Genomic DNA, 18,702 nt, shown 5'->3' on the forward strand with positions numbered 1-18,702 from the left:
CGCCGTCCGGCCGCTGGGGCTCCGCGCTCCCAGCCCCGAGTTGTGCAATCCTTTGTAGCACCTCAGAGAGTCCTCCTCCTTCGCTGTTGCCTCTCGCCCTCGCTCTTTTTTTTTTCAAGCTGTGAGCTCAACCGATGAGTCAGAGCAGTGCAATCCTGACACTGCATCGCAGGACTGGGGGTGACACGGAGGGAGGGAGGGAGAGCGATCGCGAGGCGGACACCACCGGCGCGGGGTGCGCCGAGGCTCCTGCGCCCAGAGCGAAGGGTGACAGCCCGCGCGTCCCTCCCGGCCCCTGCCAGCAAACTTCCCAGTCTCGGGAGGCGCGGGCTGGCGGAAGCCCTGCGAGCGCCGCGGGAGGCGGCGGCGCCTGTTTGTTTTTAAAATCGGGGAGTGCGTGCAGGCGGCTGGAGTCTAAAAGGCGACCGAAGGCGGCAGCCCGTGGCGGAGAAGGGATAGCCGATGCCCGAGCTCGGGCAGGAGCAGGTAAGTGGGGCTGCCGGGTCCGCGGCCGAGGCCTGCACGAGGCGAGGCGCTGCCCGCCCTGGCGCGGCGGCCAAGGTACCCCCGGCTGCGTGCAAGCGGTGGCGGCTTGGCGCCGGGGCTGCAGCTCTGCAGGCGCGGCCGGGAGCCGGGGCTCGGGGCGCGGCGCGTCAACTTCTGCGGCCTGGGCAACTGTGTGCGTGGGTGTGCGTGGGTGTGGACATGCGTTGGCTGCTCGGCAGCCCGCCCCTCCGTGACCCACAACCCCCCCCCCTCTCCGCAGCTGCGTGTGCAGCGCCAACCCGCCGCCGTGTTTGTGCAGCTACGCAACTCGCGCGCGGCCCCGGTCCACCCGGGCGCGGCCCCGGCAGGAAAACCCTCCCCATCCGCGAGGCTGGCGGCGGCGGCGGCGGCTCGGGAGCACGGCTGCTCCTCCTCCGCCTAAGCGAAACGTGGTGTCTGCAGGGACCGGCTAGCGTGACAGATCTCAGGCCCGGGAGGCGCGGAGAGGAGCTCGCTAAGTGCAGGAACTTGGTGCGGGAGGCCTCTTCCCCTTCTCCTTCCAGTGTGCACGGGAAAGTGGACATGGGAACTGCCCGCGCTGGAAGTTTGGGAACAGAGGTGCAGGGGTGGCAGGAAACAGGTAGAGCCCTAATTTAGAGTGTTTAGGGCGGGCGGGCTGGCCCCCACGGACCCCGGCGCTGCGGGTGCACCTCAGACCTGTCATCCCTCTCACCGCCGCCGCTGGCCCGCGCGCTGCGGCCTGCGGAGCTCTCTCCCCGCGCTTGCTTCACCGTGTGCTTGGTTTGGTGGTGCCTGTGCCAAACGCAGGAGCCTGGGTTTTGCCTGGCCCCTGCATAAGGCTAGCTTGTTGGAGGTAGTCATATCTCCTCCCCTACTCACACAAACAGAATCGTGTGCACCAGGTTGCCCCTCTGAGAGCCCCGACCCGGGACTCTGGATGAGGGCCCGGTGCCTCCCTGGGGGCTTTCAAGCCTCAGCCCCCAGGAAAGCAGACCTGGAGGAGATACCTGCCACTCAAAGTGGAGGCCTCTGGGTATTCCAGCCCACAGCCTCCAGAGTGAGCTACTAGAAGGAGGAAAGGGGAAGTTACTCGCCCCATTTAAAACTTTGTTGGTCAGAACTCTGTTGGCTACTTCCTGCTTCCACCATCCCACATGGGACCTGTGTGCCGGGCTCAGGGGCCGGTGGGATGGGTGGAGAGCTGGCTGGGATGACTGTGAAGGCCTTGGTGGCACGTGTGTGCAGGGGATTGCGGCTGGGGGAAGGGGAGGTCTGGCTTGCTCCAGCAGGGGGAGCCTGGTCTGGTAGTGGCCTGGAGGTCTGGCCTCTCTCCTAGTCCCTGCAGCTTCAGGATTGAGATTGGAGGTCTGGGTAACTGCAGCTCTGAGGAGCAGCCTCTCCTCTGGGCTCAGGCTGAGGGGAGGAAGTCACCTGTCTTGCTCCAGATCCTCCCGGGGACGTTGTGGCACATGCCCCTTTAGAATCAGAAACGCACCCTTTCCACGAGGTATTAGATGGTGTCAGGATGAGGGGGAAAGGAGAAACCTTCTCAGGCTGAGAATTTAGGGGTCCTCATTTTTTTTTTCTGCTCTGGACACTGAATAACAGGGGTGTAAACATTCAATTACTGTGATAAACCACCTCCTTGCATGGCCCTGGCCCAGGCTCCACTCTAATTGGACAGGTCTCTGGCCGATTACTCTAGTCTGAGTAGCTCCCAGGGGGACAAGATGGTAAGGAACCTGGAGGGCACCCTCCCATCCCCCCACCCATGAAGCTTGCTCTGGGGCTGCCTGCCCACTTCCAGTGTGGCCTCTCCAGTGAACCCCTACCCCCTCTGTCAGCCCCTCACCCCACCCTAGGAAAGAGTGCCCCTGGGGATGACAGTTCAGCTTCTAAGTATGGGATTTAAAAATAGTCAGAGCCCTGGCTGGGTAGCTCAGTTGGTTAGAGGGTCCTGATAGGCAAGGTTGTGGGTTTGATCCCCGGTCAGAGTACATACAAGAAGCAACGAATGAAGCATAAATATGTGGAACAAGTTGATATTTCTCTCTCCCTTCATCTGTCTCTCTCTAAAAATCGATATATATATATATATATATTTTTGGTTAATCCTCACCTGAGGATATTTTTCCATTGATTTTAGAGAGAGGGGGAGGGAGGAGGAGAGACACAGAGAAACATCAGTGTGAGCGAAACACATCAATTGGTTGCCTCCTGCACGGGTCCCGACCAGGGCCTGGGTCCAAGCCTGCTGCTGAGGTACATGCCCTTGATTGGAATCAAACCTGGGACCCTTCAGTCCGAGGGCCGACGCTCTATCCACTGAGCCAAAATGGCTAGGACTGGACTACTGCTTTTAATAAATGGAGAGAGAGAGAGAGGGAGGGAAAAAAAGACAATATGTAGTTATAGACTTAGCTGAGGACCTCTTGTGGCTCCAGAACCCAGGGAAGTTCTGCCCAGTGGAGCCAAGGCCCCTAGGCCCCTGAGTTGGAGAGGAGTAAGAGAAGGATGGGGGGAGGGGAGGGTGGTCACACACAGGGCTTAGTGGCCTGGAAGGGGAATGGGCACAGTCCACGTCTCTTTGGCCTTAATAGCCCCTCTCCTGTAGCTGGGTCTCCCAGAAAGAAACCTTGCTGGTGGTGGAGTAGGGATGGCCACAAGGAGCTGGGAGTTTCCTCCTTTCCTTCGGTAGTCCTGTTTCAAATGCCACTTCTTTGGAGAAGCCTCAGTCTTCTCCTCAACACTTATTTCCACTTTATGTAGTCATTTGTGTATATACTGTAGAGTGGTAGTTAAAAACATCAACTCAGAGCCCAGCCGGTGTGGCTCAGTGGTTGAGCATTGACCCATGAACCAGGAGGTCACGGTTCGATTCCCGATCAGGGCACATGCCCATTTTGCGGGCTCGATCCCCCTGTGGGGCGTACAGGAGGCAGCTGATAGATGATTCTCTCATCATTGATGTTTCTATTCCTCACTCCCTCTCCCTTCCTCTCTCTGAAATCAAACAAACAAACAAAACACCAGCTCAGAGCTAGAGTCTCTATCCCTCCTCCTTAGAGTTGCAGCGAGGATTCTATAAAAAGTCCTGAAAGCACATTTCAGCTTTATGGTGTGAGCTCTGTAATGTTCCCACAATGCCTGCCTCTAGTAGGTGTTCAGTATGTGTTAGTGAACAAATAAGTGAAAGATCTCCCTCAAAAAAATGTGGTGGGCTCAGTGAACCCTGCTGCTGGGACTCTTACTGCACCAGTGACCCTAGTGCTGGTGAACCCAGTTTCCTGGCACTGCCCTATGGCCCGCCTTCTAGAGAATGTGTCCCAGTCATTCTGACCCCAATAGGACCAAGTTCAGCTGTCTGCCTTTTGCTCCTCCTGCCTGGGAATCTGCTAACCCGGGCATTTCCTTTAGCCAGGCTTATTGGCTCCCTTCCTGTAATATGTGCATGCATCAGTTTAGAAGCAGCCTGGAAACTCCATTCTTCCCTGACTCACCAGAGGTGCAGGAAATGCAGCCAGTGGTCTCATTCTGTTGGAAGGGTTGTTTCAGCTCCAAAGCACTCTGATTGTGGGGTTGACCTAAAAAAACACCTATGTGTGCCAGGCTAGAGCTATGTGGAATGTGCTGAAATCCCCAGTTCTTACTTAAGGGATCTGCATTTGCATTCAAAGCAACATCCAGGATACCCTGAGACTGTGAGCTCATTTTATGAATCAGAAGCATTACAGCATAACTTCGGGGTTAGAAACTGCTATTTGGAATCCAGATCGCCCTCCCTCCACCTCCAGCGCGTGCCTGCGCTCACACACACACACACACACACACACACTCACACACACACTAACCGGGGCTCTCACGGTCATATACTTGGGAAAAAAACAGCAGAACTTGTCCACACCCACTTCCACCCCCACACTCAGAACACCATTCCTGGATGGCATGTGGACAGGACCTGGGCAGTGACTGAAGGAAACCTGGCTGGTGCATGAGAACAAGGCCTGGGTAGACCTGGGTTCATACTCCAGCCTCTCTACGTGCTGGATGGCTTTGGGCATTGCTTAACTTCCTGAACTTCAGTTTCTTCATCTATAAAATGAGGATGGTAATAATACTTCACAGGGTTGCTGTGAAGGCTAAAAAAGGTCCTACATGCAACGCATCTGGCCCGTAGTCGGTACTCAGCAGGTAATGGCTAGCATTTCCCCGGCTCCCACCTAGTTCAGCTGTCTGCCTTTTGCTCCTCCCAGGGAAGAGGACGTGAAGGGTGTCCTGCGTGTGGTAGGAGGGCAAATGAGGCTTCTTTTCTAACTCCCCAGGCCCTGGCCACAGCTGCCTAAATCGGCCCGACCCTGGTGCCTGTGCACCCTTGCAAGCGATTCTGTCCTAGCTCAGCTCGGCTTCCCAGAGATCAGATTGTACAGTCGGGACTCGACCCGCCCAGGCCTCAGGCTGAACTGCTCACGTGGGTGGGAGGAAGGCTGCTCTCTCAGCCCAGGGAAAAGTCCCCTTGCATTTGCTTCACCTGAAGCCTTTCTGGGTGACCTCAATGGAGTTTTTGGGTGGAGCCTGGGGTGGGAGTTGTCCCTCCAGAGATCACTTTGGCTCTTTCACCAACTGAATGGGGGAGAGAGGGTTGTCCACCAAGATATTACATAAGGAGAAAGTTGCCACATGTCAGGAAAGAGCTGGGGTTTTGCCGGGGTGGGGGGTGTCTCCCGGAGGGACCCGGTTGTTGCTGGCTGTGTTTTGCAGGGGCTGGTGGGGAGGAGAGGGGCTGGGGGCCTGAGGCTTTCCTGGCAGTGCTTTTTGCTCTTGCTCTCTCTGGAACATAGCCTGGGACTGCGGTGGCCTGGGAAGGTGCTCCCTGTTCCCTCTGCCTTTCTCTCCAGCCGCAGGAGCTCTTGGTTGTGAGCGTTATTTTTTCCAGGCAATGCTTCTTCCTCCACGGGTCTCAGGAAGGGGGGAGGGGAGCAGCCTGGGCAAAGTTTGTCCATTCCAGAGCTTAGAGAGAGAGAAGTATACCAGGCGTGCAGCCAGAAGGGGGTTCCCTCTGAGGCCACCCACCTTCTCTGGGGAAATGGGGTCCAGAGAGGAAGGAAAATGATGAGGGATTTCGATTCCCAGCTTTTTCCAGCAGTTGGGTAGACAGAAGGTCCAACCCAGACTGCTGTTGCCAGAATTTGCCAGTTCCCTGGAGGGGCAGGCCCCAGAGCTCAGAAAGGAGCTCAGTAATGCTTAAGTGCTAAAGCTTTCATCCCTGAGAATGCTTGTAGGTTGGTGGTTCTCCCCCTCCCTTCTTTCTTCTCCTCCCCTTCCCTGTCCTCTTCCTCTCCTCCCTCTTGGGGTGTGGACCTGGCTGCTGCTCAGACCCCCTTCCCCATCTAACCTTGCTCTGCCCGAACCCCTAGCTGGCCCTGGTCGTAGCCTTGGGCTTCCCAGCTCGCGGGAGTCTTCCCAGAGCTGGAAAACATGTTGGAACATCTAGTCCAGCTCCTTCCTTTCCAAATGGGGAAGCTGAGAGGCAGTGAGTTCCTTGAGGTTCCCACCGACTGCCTCCACTTTCACCTGAGGAGTGCAGAAAGAGGAGCTGCTCTGGGGCCTGTCCCTGGGGCCTGCCCCTCCCCGTTTGGGAGCTGGGAGGGCCTCTTCAGTGCCGGAAGAGCCCAGAGGAATACTGTCTCGGCTCCTGGGTGTGGCTCAGTCCTCAGCTGGCTCCATAGTTATTTATTTGTCTGTTTGTGTGTATGCGAGTGAGTTTTGCGGTTGGGAGACTGGATCTGAGTGAAAGCAGAAGTACCCGCGCTATGTCAGCTATGCCGCGCACAGATTGCACTGCACAGGGACGGGCGGCAGAGGAAGAAAGGGGCAGAGGCCCCTCTGCTCGGTGGCGGCTGCTGCTCTTTTTTGTCCCTGCAGCGGGGCTTGCACACTTGAGTGTAAACAGCCCTTCCATGTTGCTGGCAGCTGCCTTTCTTTGCTGGCTCTGGGCAGAAGAGGTGCCAAAAATAACCAGGCGGGCACTGCCACTTGCTTCCACTTGTGGGACGTGCACTGTGGTGGCTTCAGGGCGGCCTTGCTTGCTCCTTGCAGGCCCAGGTTCCTCCGGCCCCTGTTCAGACTTCCTGTGGCCACCCCCACCCCCCCCACCCCCGCCTCCCTCAGGTGCTAGCACTTTCCCTTTTATTGTTGTTCTTAGAGTGAGCCCAGGAGGGTGGGGACCCCATTGCAGGCCTAGGAGCTCTGCCAGGTATTATCAGGGGACTCTTGTCCTACCATGTCCCTGCAGGCCCTGCTGGCCCAGCTGAGTCCAGGGGAGGCGTGTGCCGGGTGTGCCCCTCCTGGGCTCCTAGTCTCCTTGTCCTGCTCCTGGCCAGTCCTGCTCTCAGCCAACTGCAGAACCAGAAGCATCAGACCATCCCGTCTCCCCCACCCCCCAGGAGGTGAAGACTGAGAGTGATGCTGCTCCTGCCCAGCCAGGGGGAGAGAAGATCACATGTATTGGGTCCTTACCTGTGCCCGGTACTTCATGTACATAGTAACCTCATTTAATCCCACAGTAACTGTGAGCTGCAAACACTATTATGCCCATTTCCCAACAGGGAAACTAACAGAGAGGCTGATGGTGAGAGAAGCCAGGACCTAGTCTGTGGGACCCTGAAGCCTGTCTCTGTATAACGCAGCTCCCATACTTCTCCAGGCTATTTTCGTGCGCACCGGGAGCAGTGCTTTGACCCTTGGAATGACGTGCTGATGGTAGGAATCCAGGTACCATCAGACTGGCTGATGGTGGAGATATTTGGCTGGGAAGGGCGGGAAGACCCTCTGGAGCCTTTATCTGCAAACACTTCACAGGGCAGCCAGAAGCCCAGCTGAGCCAGGAGGCCTGCTGTGGAGGGCAACAGGCTGTGGGGGTCAGCTGTGTGAGTGGGGGTGTGGGGGAGGGGGTGCAGGGGGAGTTGCTCATGCACGTGAGGAGTGGAAAGGCTTAGTTTGGCCTCCCGGACACCTTCCACGCGGCTCCTCCTCCCAAACATGGCAGCCTCTGTGGTCCTGAGATTATCTCTGGGACCGTAGGCTGAGGCCAGGTGGGTTCTCGGGTCTTCCTTGGTGGCTGCTGGGCCTGACCCCGGGGCCCATTATTCCAGCTGGCTTGGCCCGGGTCCCAGAGAGTCTGGTTAGTGTGTACTTGGGGCTTGGGCTGGATGTTCTGCTGGTGCCCAGTGCCAAAGGCCTCTGGGTGTATTTCAGGAACAATAAGGAATAAATCAACAGGGAGAAAAGGCCCTGCAGCAGCTGCTCAGAGACTGAAAAAACGACAGGAATGTTTGCGCATTTGGCAAAGGCCCTGGATCTTGACCAGGCCTGAGACAGGGCTTGACACTAACTAGATGGCTGGGCAAGTGAGGCAGGTGGCTCCCCGTGCCTACTCTGCAGCCCATCTAGGAGGCCCCAGGCAGGGACCCACCCCCACCCTTGCTGGTTTTTGTGCTGCTGCTGCTTCTTTTTTTTTTTTTTCTTTAATACATTTTTATTGAGTTCAGAGAGGAAAGGAAAGGGGGAGAGAGATAGAAACATCAATGATGAGAGAGAATCATTGATCGGCTGCCTCCTGCTGCAGACCCCACCCTGGGGATCGAGCCCTCAGCCTGGGCATGTGCCCTGACCGGGAATCGAAACACAACCTCCTGGTTCATCGGTTGATGCTCAACCACTGAGCCCCGCCGACTGGGCGTTTTTGTGCTTCTTGGTCACTAGCAGGTAAAGGGAAGCCACATTGTTCCCATTTTTCCTGCTCCAAACCAGCAGGATTCCCCCAGCCCCCGGCCATCCGGTAGGTCTTGGTCCCTCTGGAACTGGCCAGGCAGGAGAGCCTGGGCTGATGAAAGCACCACACTCCAGACCAGCGGTTCTCAACCTTCCCAATGCCGCGACCCTTTAATGCAGTTCCTCACGTTGGGGTGACCCCCAACCATAAAATTATTTTCGTTGCTACTTCATAACTGTAATTTTGCTAATGCTAATGAATCGTAATGTAAATACCTGTGTTTTCCGATGGCCTTAGGCGACCCTGCTCGCGGTTCTCAACCTGTGGGTCGCTAAGTGAACGCTGACGTCCCTTGATACTTGGAATCTGTTCAGCTTCCCCACTTGGGCCCTGCTTTGCTGGTTGGCTCTGTAAAGGGATGCCAGCCACCTTTCCCCGTGGGCAGGCTCTTCCTCCAGAGTGAGGTCCTACTGACCTAGCAGCTCCCTCCTCACCTGTGCAGTCCCCTCACCGCAGAACCCTGTGGGCTCTCCCCATTTCCAGGGGTTTTTATGGATTTCCCTGATCTTGAACCTGGTTCTGGTGGACTGGGACTGGGGTTGTCTCTTGTGGGGGGAGTGTTCTATGCTGTGCTCTACTTGGAAATGCCCCCAAGAAAAGCAGCAGCAGGAGGGAGCATGAGGAAGGGGAGAGTCCACAGCTGGTTTTGTGGGGTTCTCACGGGTAGCGTTCCTTTTGAGGCCCCGCATGTGTAGGCTTGAGATTTTTCTAGAAGGATAATGGAGGGATTTTTCTGGATCTTGCTTCTTCCACTTTAACAGCAGAGTCTCAGTTTCTCTTTCTCTCTAAAATGAGGTCAGTAAGACACCTTGATGGGGAGTTTGTAGGCAGGGGTTAGGGTATGTCATGTGCCGGGCACAGGGGAAGTGCTCTGCAAATGTTAGCTTCCTTCTTTTAGGAAGGATTGGCCTTTGGGGTATTCTGTAGACTGGTTGGGGGAGTGAGAAGGTTTGCATGTGACCATTTTCCCAAGGAGAAGCAAGGCTGCATAACAAGCTGCTGCAGCCCCAAGGCCTTTCCCTCCCAGCTGTTTTAATTCTGGGCTCAAACTTGGAATCAGGCTCAGTGTGGGATGGGAGAGGCATTTGCAAACGGAGATCTGAGGCCTCCTGGGGCTGCACAGGTGTGGAGTGCATGGTCTGAGTAAGGAGGGAGTGGCCTTTCTGAGCTGTGAGAACTTGACAGGTTACTTTTAGCCTTCATTTCCTGTGAATTCCCCAAATTTCCTTCTATTGATTTCTAATTTTACCTTATTTTGACTGGAGAACATAGTTAGTATGATTTCAGCCCTTTTACATTTATTGAGATTGGTTTTATGGCGTAACTTACGTTATATCCTAGAGAACATTCTGTGTGTGCTTGAGAAGAATTAGTATTCTGCTGTTGTTGGGTAGAATGTTCTATAGATATCTCTTCGGTCTCGTGCTTTATAGCGTTCAAGTCTTCTATTTCCTTGTAAATCTCTGTTTAGTTGTTCTGCCCATTATTGAAAATATAATATTGGAGTCTCCAACTATTATTGTTGAATTGTCGATTTTTAATTCTGACAGTTTTTACTTCGTGTATTTTGGGGATTCTGCTGTTAGGTGCGTATACCTTTAAAATTGTAATATCCTCTTGATGGTAGACACTTTTATCATTATAAAATATCCTTCTTTGCCTCTAATAAGAATTTTTGTCTTAAAGTCTAATTTGTCTAATATTTACATAGTCATTTCAGCTCTCTTTTAATTGCTGTTGGCATGGTATATATTTTTCCATCCTTTTATGTTCAACCTATTTGTGTCTTTAAATTTAAAGTGTATGTCTCTCTCTTTTAAAAAATATATTTTTATTGATTATAGAGAGGAAGGGAGAGGGAGAAAGAGATAGAAGGAACATCAATGATGAGAGAGTATTTGAACGGCCACCTCCTGCACACCCCTTCCTGGAGATTGAGCTCGCAACCGGGGCATGTGCCCTGACGGGGACTCGAACCATAACCTCCTGGTTCATAGGTCGAAGCTCAACTACTGAGCTATACCAGCCAGGTGAAGTGTGTGTCTTCTATAAACAGCATATAGTTGGATCGTGGTGTTTTTTTTTAACCCATCATCTCAACTTCTGCCTTTTCATTGGAATGTTTAATATATTTACATTTAAAGTAATTATTGACAAGGTAGGATTTTTGTCTGCCATTCTGCTATTTGATTTCTATCTGTCTTATGTCTTTTTGTTTTCCTGTTGCTGTCTTCTTTGTGTTAAATAGGTATTTTTGAGTGTACCATTCCTGACCTATAAAATGAGACAGAGAAGAGTGGGGGTTAAGTGAGATGCACTTAGCACAGTGCCTGGCAGATAGGAAGTGCTCAGTAGACATGGGCACTTGGTTGTGCCTCAGGCACTGAAAGAGCCACGGTCAGCCCTAGGGCTAGCTGAGAGCAGAGAACACCCACGGCTCCGTGGGACCCATCACGTTTCCTGGGCAGGGCACAGCGCTCCGGCAGGTGGCTCCTCTGGCGGGAGAGGAGCCGTGGGTCCTTGGAAACTGCTTTATGCCAGCTGCTGGTCCTCTAGCCTTTCCCCTGCTCCAACACTTGGGCACCACCTGGGCTGCTGCTGAAGCATTGCAGATTTCCCACCTTGGACCACCCTCCACCCCTCAGCAGACCCACGAACCCATCTCTCAGGGTGGGTTTGAGAACCACAGCTCAACATAGTCGGGCAACAGGCTGTGATAGAGACCTGGTTTGGAGTCAGCAGGCTTGGATTCAAATCCTAGCTTCTCAGTGTGACCTGGAATAAGTTACTTTTCAGAGCCAACCTTCCCTCATTTCTCAGATGGGAATCAATGGTTACCCAGTAAGCAGTATTCACACACACTGGACACATGGGCAGTGCAGGTGGCTATTTCATATGGCAGTGGCTCATCACAACAGTGTTTCTTTGATTCCCGGACACAGGCCTTGTCCCCACTTCCCTGCCCTGGGTTCCCGAGTTCCTCGCAGGCAAGAACCAGTGAATAGTGGCTCCTGGACCAGACACCTGGTTACCTGACAAACAGCCCGCTGCCCTCCCCATTGGGCCACACTGCCTCCGGGCCCTGCTTCTCCCAGCCTTGGTGCAGAAACAGAAGGGAATTGCCTGGCTGGCGTGGCTTTGAGTGTGAACCTATGAACCAGGAGGTCACCGTTGGATTCCCAGTCAGGGCACATGATGGGGTTACGGGTTCCATCCCCAGTGTGGGTGTGCACGAGGCAGCCAATCAATGATTCTCTCTCATCTTTGAGATTTCTATCTCTCCCTCTCCCTTCCTTTCTCTGAAATCAATTTTAAAACATGTATTTAAAAAAAAAATAAACAGAAGGGAATTGAAGAAGCATTATGACATAATGGTTAACACTGAGGAAGGGCATGACCATTCAAAAAGACTTGCCCTAACCTGTTTGGCTCAGTGGATAGAGCGTCGGCCTGCGGACTCAAGGGTCCCAGGTTCGATTCCGGTCAAGGGCATGTGCCTTGGTTGCGGGCACATCCCCAGCAGGGGGTGTGCAGGAGGCAGCTGATCGATGTTTCTCTCTCATCAATGTTTCTGACTCTCTATCCCTCTCCCTTCCTCTCTGTAAAAAAATCAATAAAATAAAAATTTAAAAAAAAGACTTAAGGAAAGCATGTGCTAGAGGGCTGCCTGGAGGAGGCAGGCCTTGAAGGAAGGCAGGTTGTCAGAGTGGCGTAGAGGTTCCAGGCAGAGGCAACAGCTCCAGAAAAGGCCCCAAATCAAGAAACTCTCGTTGGGGTGATCTATTGTGTCTGTCTCTAGCCCCTGCACGGGACACCTTGCATTATACACTGAGTGGCCAGATTATTAATCTCTGAACGCATAATAATCTGGCCATTCAGTGTATATCCTATATAATAAAAGGCAAATATGCAAATTGTCCCCTCGACCAGGAGTTCGACCAGCAGGCAGGCCAACCTCCCATGTCCCCTCCTCCTGGCCAGGCTGGCCGGACCCCACCCATGCACGAATTCATGCACTGGGCCTCTAAAAATACACACACACACACACACACACACACACACACACACACATATATATATGAGTGGCCAGATTATTATGCGTTCAGAGATCCTAATAATCTGGCCACTCAGTGTAATCTCTGCTTCTGTGTCTCTCCTGCACTGGACTGAGAGCTCTGTGTAGGTAGGGTCTGTGCCTCGTCTCCCGTGTCTCCCCAGAGCCTAGTGCACAATAAATGCTTGTTGAGTGGATGGAGGGGCCGTGAGCAAACCTCTGGTGCTGCAGAGGCTGTCTGTGTGTTGGGTGTGGGGGCCCGTAGGCAGGGCGAGGTCATGGTAAGGGAGGCCCCTGTGGTGATCTCCTCTGTATCTTGGCCCAGGGGAGACCTGCTGGGGAGCCAGGCCTTTCCAAAAAGGGGGGGGGGGATGGACTGGAGCAGCCTCTGGTGGGGTGAGCCCTGTAGAGCATAGAGAGGGTGGTGAGGAGACCAAGGGCTCCACCCGTCCCCGTGATTTCCCCTCCAAAGGTTCGGTCCCTGAGGGCCTGGCTGTAGGGACGGTTGCTGCGTGTCTTCTGGAGAGAGCCTGAACCCACCATCTTCCACCCCACCACCCCTGGGTTCCAGAGTTCTGTTGGGAGGGGTTTTCCTGGGCTGCCTGTGAGCCTCTGTGGCCTTTGCCCAGGTGGGAGGTGACCAGTCCCCCAGGAGTGGGAGGAAGCTGACCTGGAGGCTCCGTCCACTCCGTCCTTGCCTGGCTCTGCCTGGGACTGTGCGTTTTCTCTGCCTCAGCTTCCCCTCGATCAAACGGACCTGGTTGTCTTGGCTTTTCATGAACATCCTGGGGATGTTTGTGGGGCATTGGGGGAGGGGGATCATAGAGGTAGCCACCTGAATGAAACCCTGAGAATGCTCATCAGACAAAGGTTCCCCTCTCACAGGATCCCTTTAAAAGCATCTCAGTGCTGGCATTTAAAAATATATATTCTTTTATTGATTTCACAGAGGTAAGGGAGAGGGAGAGAGAGATAAAAGCATCAATAATGAGAGAGAATCATTGATTGGCTGCCTCCTGCAGGCCCCACACCGGGGATCAAGCCTGCAACACAGGAATATGCCCTGACCGGAATCGAACTGTGATCTCCTGATTCACAGGTCAGCGCTCCACCACTGAGCCACGCTGGCCAGGCTAGGGCTGGCATTTTTATAATCAAAGCTCCAACAGCAGCCGGCTCGAACCCTGGCTGAGCCTTTTGAGCCTGACCAGCTTGACGGCTGAGACCCCTGGGGCTCCTGGCTCCCTGGCCCATCTACCTGGTCTCTGCCTTCCAGAGCTGGAGTTCAGTCTGGAGAAGGATAATCTGGGACTCTCTAAACTAGAAGTGGGCAGATCATCAGGCCTGCTCTTTGATGCCCCCAGGGGAAGTGACACTTCTTAGGAGGCAGGGCCTCCTCTTTGTAGCTGGTGTCTCCTTCCTTACTGGTTTGCAAACCCCGTGAGAACAAGATTGATGTGTCCAGTGGCTGGGAGGAATGGGGCCCTTCAGCCTAGGTGTGAACTCCAGTGACAGGGGGACGTACCGCACTGCAAATGAGGGCACTGTGTCCAGAGGGAAGGTCTATCTAGGACAGGGGTGGGGAGCGTTCGGCCTGCGAAATCGTTTGGTCTGGCCCTGCCAAGGCATTCGGGGTGAGTTAATTAAATGTTTGACCAAATATAGCAGGCTCGTTTTTAAGTTGATAATTTTGTATGGCCCTCGAATGAGGTTATAAATATCCAAAAGGCCTTTGGCAGAAAAAAAGGTTCTCCACCCCTAATCTAGGGCCTGGGCAGTTCCAGGCCACATGCCCAGTCTGGCGGTAGCCAAAGGCCCCAGAGTATCTGAGAGAGCTTTTCAAGATGTGAGCCTGGGCTGCAGGGCCATGCTAGGCCATGCTGGGCTCCCCTCAGAAGGGCTCCTCATCACGCCCCCCTGGCTTCCTAGCCAGACGCCTTGGTGTCTTGAGGCCCCGCCCAGCCCTATCAGGACCCACAAGGAGACAGACCTGCAGGCTCTTGTCCCTGGCCGGGGTCTAAGCGGAGCAGGAAGTCTCGGGGGAAGAAAAATGAGGCAGGGGCAGTGACAGGGCTGGCGCTTTTCCAGTTGGCCTGCATGTGATGTGGGGCAGCAGGTGACAGTCAAGAGGCAGGTAGCTTGTGGACCAGCAGTTGGAGAAGGATCTGTGTTTAGCTTAGTTGGTGAGGGCCTGGGGCCCCTGATGGGGTGGGATGGGAAGGGGGTGGTGGTTAGGAGGTGGGCCTTTCCACTTTATCTCAGCATCACGGGAACTCTGATCGGGGAGACCAGAAATCAGGGCCGGGCGGGAGCCCAGGGTGGACACGCTGGCTGTGAGGAGTACCTCTGCCCAGGCATGGCTCTGACTCACCTTGGGTGCAGTCTTGAATGAGCATTGCAAGAGGCAGATACCAGCCAAGTTCCAAGAACAGTGTTGTGCAGCTGGCAAGTTACTGGGGACAAAGAAATACGTACCTGGAATGTACTGTGCTGAGTGTTGTGGTAGGCATTTTAGGAGGCGTTAGGGGCTCGTGGTGAAATTCCTGGCTTACCCTCGGGGTGAGGGGAGATTTTCTAAGGCCTGAAGGATGAGGAGGACTTGGCCAGATGACAAAGGTAGGAAGGTGTCCCGGGCAGAGGCACTGCCCGGTCAAAGACTTGGAAACAAAGCAGGAACAGCGCGTTGAGACAGGAGCAGCAGCGAATGATGGGTCAAACGTGGCGGGGTGAGGGAGGTGGCAGGAGCCGGTCTGCAGGGACTTATGGGCAGGAGAGGAAGTTTGGGCTTTGTCCTATGATAGCCTCTTGGGTGCTCAGGGAACTGGCTGGCTTAGAGATTTTGGGCCTTGTTGGATGCCATACTTGGGTTAGAGATGCACGAGCTCTGACTCTCCCTCTTCCTAGTGTATGTTGTGGGGTAGGGGTGGCCCCGGTTGTAAGATCAGGAGCTTGGAACATTAGCTCTAAGGGCCAGGGGGGTCCTCCAGTCAACGCTCACCCCCACATCAGAGCTGAGCCGTTGGCCGCTGGCACCAAGCTGGGCACCTCCCTCCTGGCCTGTGTGACCTTGACTCACAACAGTCTTTTCCCTCAGATGGCCACACTGAATGCCCCTTGGTGCCCTGATTGGTCATGGCTTGGTCCCATCGCGCTGTGGTGAGGGCTCCCTGGACTCTCCCAGCTAATGCTGGGCATGCGGCAGGGTTGCTGATGGCACGTGGGGAACGGTATGTGTTCATGTTGCCATCTCGGGAGGGCCTGGTGTCACCATCAGCACATGACTCCCAAGGCCTTTCCAGCACCTTCCCTCGTGTGTCTGCAAAACACATATGCAGGTTCAGCATTGTTTTCTTTTCTTGGTGCACGTTACTTTCTTCTGCAGAGAGAAACTGCTTCTCACCATTGATCCTCCTAACAGCCTCTCAGGTCCCCCAGCCTCTGGTTACCAGACTCTTACCTGTCTTCTGCCCAGGGGTCTCTGTGGCTCTGATCAGGGACTGATGGGTAGTGAGGCGCCTGGAGGAAGGGGAGAGTGGATGGAGCCGCGACAGACAGTCAGATTGAGAGAGTGGGTTGCCGTGCCTGGGGCCCCATGGTGACTAGGTTTCCTTTTGCTGTGTTCCTGCCTCTGATGTCAGAGGCTCCGCAGCTGGTCCTGGGGGTGAGCTGCCTGCAGGAGTTCCTCATTACACCCTCTTTCCTGCCACTTTGGGGAGTTGGCCCACAGGTCGGCCACCCTCAGAAGAGATGGCTTCCTTCCTTTTCCTCACTGCGAGGAAGGCCCGGCTGACTTCCACGGGAGGGAGGGGGCGTGGGGCTAGGCAGGAGCAATGGGAGGAAGTGGCTCAGTCCTGGCCGGAGCGGCAGGCTGTGAAGTACCAGTGGGGTAGGGGATGGAAGCCCCACCAGCAGCAACCAGAACTGAGGCGGGTTGGGCAGCAGGGGCTGGGGAGTCCAGGCCCGGAGGGGAGGGCGGCCGAAGTGGCCCGTGCAGCCTCAGACCTGCCTGCAGGTGGACCTCACACACATGCTGGCCCCTGCTGGTGGTGAGCCCCCGCCTCTTCCCTCCCTTCGTGTAGGACTGTGGCTCTCAGCTGGCCTGGGGGGGAGAGAAGGGGTTTACCTGCCAAAGGTTCAGGCGGGGGTAGGGGCTTCCCAGGGACAGTGAGAAGGAATATCTGTGTCCAGAAATCCTTGCTCTGAGATGCTGGGAGGGAGCTGGGAGAGGAAGGTGTCTCAGTGGCATGTCTTGGGGATAAGGAACAAGAGCTTGGTCTAAGAGTCAGGCACACCAGGGTTCAGGTCCTGGCTCTGCAACACAATTAATGTGTAATCATTGGCAAGTTCCTTAGTCCCTCTGAGCCTCATCTAGCTCACCTGTGAAAGGGATGTTACAGCTAATGCTTTGGCTTCATGCTGCTTTATAAAGCTGGTGTGGGAATTAAACACATATAAAGAAAGCACTTGGGGAGTGGGGGGTAATGGGGGATAAGGACACATATGTAAAATAATAATAATAATAATAATAATAATAATTAAAAATAAAATAAATAAATAAATAAAAAAGAAAGAAAGCACTTAGGACCTGGCTGGTACAAATACATTGTTGTTGTTGTTGTTATTATTATTATTATTAACAACTACTGCTGCTACTATTTAGTGCCCTGCTGCCTTCCTCCAGGATTCCCAGGCATCTCCCACACTTCTCTCCATTCCCCAAATAATGACCTTTCTTTTCAGAGGATCCTAGGTCTGGGTGTCCGTGATCAGCACTCTCAGCCAGGCCAGCCAGTGGGGGTGACAGGAAGGCCTCTGCCAAAGCTTCTGGGGGAATTCAGCCTCCCCAGAATTGGCCCCCTTGATTTCTTCTGAGCTGCCGGCCCTCCCTGATGTGCAGGGTTGTGGTGGGAGGCAGACCAGCTGAGCCTGACCCCTCTGGGCCTGACCAAATAGCTGCAGGCGGGCCAGCCTGGGGAGGTGGGGGCAGGAGCAGCTCTGCACTGGAGCCCCATTCACAGGCTACACCCCCATCTCTCCCGCCCAGCGTGCAGAGCCTGCCCTTTCCAAGGTGACGAGTGGCCATCCTGTGCCTGGTGTCTGGGTGCCCTCCAATGGGCGCACACGCACACGTGCACCGCGTCCCATCTGCCACGTGGGCTTTCCCTTACCCCAGACTCCAAGCCCGCGGCTGTCTCACTAGGTGACAGGGCTGTGATGGGGGGAGGGGAGGCCCCAGTTCAGGTAAGCGTGTAAGCGCCTGAGAGGCTCCCAGCCCCTGGGAGGCACGTGGACCTTCCAGCCTCCCCTGGGGACCTCCCTTCCTCTCCCCTTCCCTCCCTTCCCCTCCCCTCGGCTTGAGCACGTTCTTCCTGCCTCTGTCTTGCTTCTGCAGACACGCGTACTTCTAGTTCGTTCATGCCAGTTGGGGAGGCAGAGCCCGCCTCCTGTAGCCAGGACAGTCCCATCCTGCAGCTTCGAAATAGCACCCAGGGTCATTTTCAGTCTGGGGCTAGCCTGTGGTTTCTGCTCCGAATTGGGTTGTCGGGATGAGAGTTTAAAGCAAGAGAAAGGGGTTTGTTCAAAAGGTGCTTTCTGTGGCCCTCGGCACTCTGCTTGTCCAAATCCTGCCCCTCCTGCTGGGCCGAGGTGCCTTGGGTGCCCTCCTAGCCTCTCTCCCTCCTCCAGTTTCCACATGTGAAGAAAAGGGGGGTGCAAGCGGGCAGAGTCTCACTCCCTTCAGGGCTGGGAGCTGAGGAAGGAAATGGAGGAGGAAGTTCCTCCCCTTCTGGGTGCCGGTGAAAGTGAAAGGCACGCAGGGGCTGGAGTGAGTCACCAGCTCTGGGAGGGAAGGGCTGGGGAGCTGCGGAAGCCTGCGCTGGAGAGATAGCACCGGGGCCTCCCTGGGGCCGGGGCATCTTGGGGTGTAGCCGGGGCTTCATACCAGCGCCTGCCCGGTACCGCCCAGCCCCAGCCCTCCTCTGCTCTCTGCTGGTCTCCTGGGCTGCTGACAGCGACCTGCAGCGCCTAGGGGCTGAGGGGCTGAGGGCTGAGGTCAGCCTGGACTTGCAGATGCATTCCTAGGGCTTCCTTAGCCCCCCTCCGCTCCCCTCCAGCCTGACTGGCTCAGGACCAGAACATTAACCGGGGGAAGAAGTGAGTCATGCAGCTCCCACCCTTACCCACTTCTCAGGGAGGAACATATAACCACTTCTGAAGCAAGTCTTTGAAAATACATGCAAGTTATACATGCCAGTTACCACTTACACGTAAGTAATAAAAATACGCGTAAGTTATGCTGGTCTTGATTGCA

At 54.9% G+C, this 18,702-nt stretch overlaps 1 protein-coding gene across 1 annotated transcript in view; it reads left to right on the forward strand.

Moving 5' to 3' along the window:
- Positions 1-200: 200 nt before the first annotated feature.
- The window catches only part of MIDEAS (mitotic deacetylase associated SANT domain protein), a 38,097-nt gene continuing 19,595 nt past the window's right edge, over positions 201-18,702 (forward strand). The window contains exon 1 of the mRNA XM_028141418.2: positions 201-486. The gene's annotated coding sequence lies outside the window, so the exon portion shown is untranslated. The remainder of the gene's footprint in view (positions 487-18,702) is intronic.

Source organism: Eptesicus fuscus, chromosome 5 (assembly GCF_027574615.1).
Source record: "Eptesicus fuscus isolate TK198812 chromosome 5, DD_ASM_mEF_20220401, whole genome shotgun sequence".
Lineage (NCBI taxonomy): Eukaryota > Metazoa > Chordata > Mammalia > Chiroptera > Vespertilionidae > Eptesicus > Eptesicus fuscus.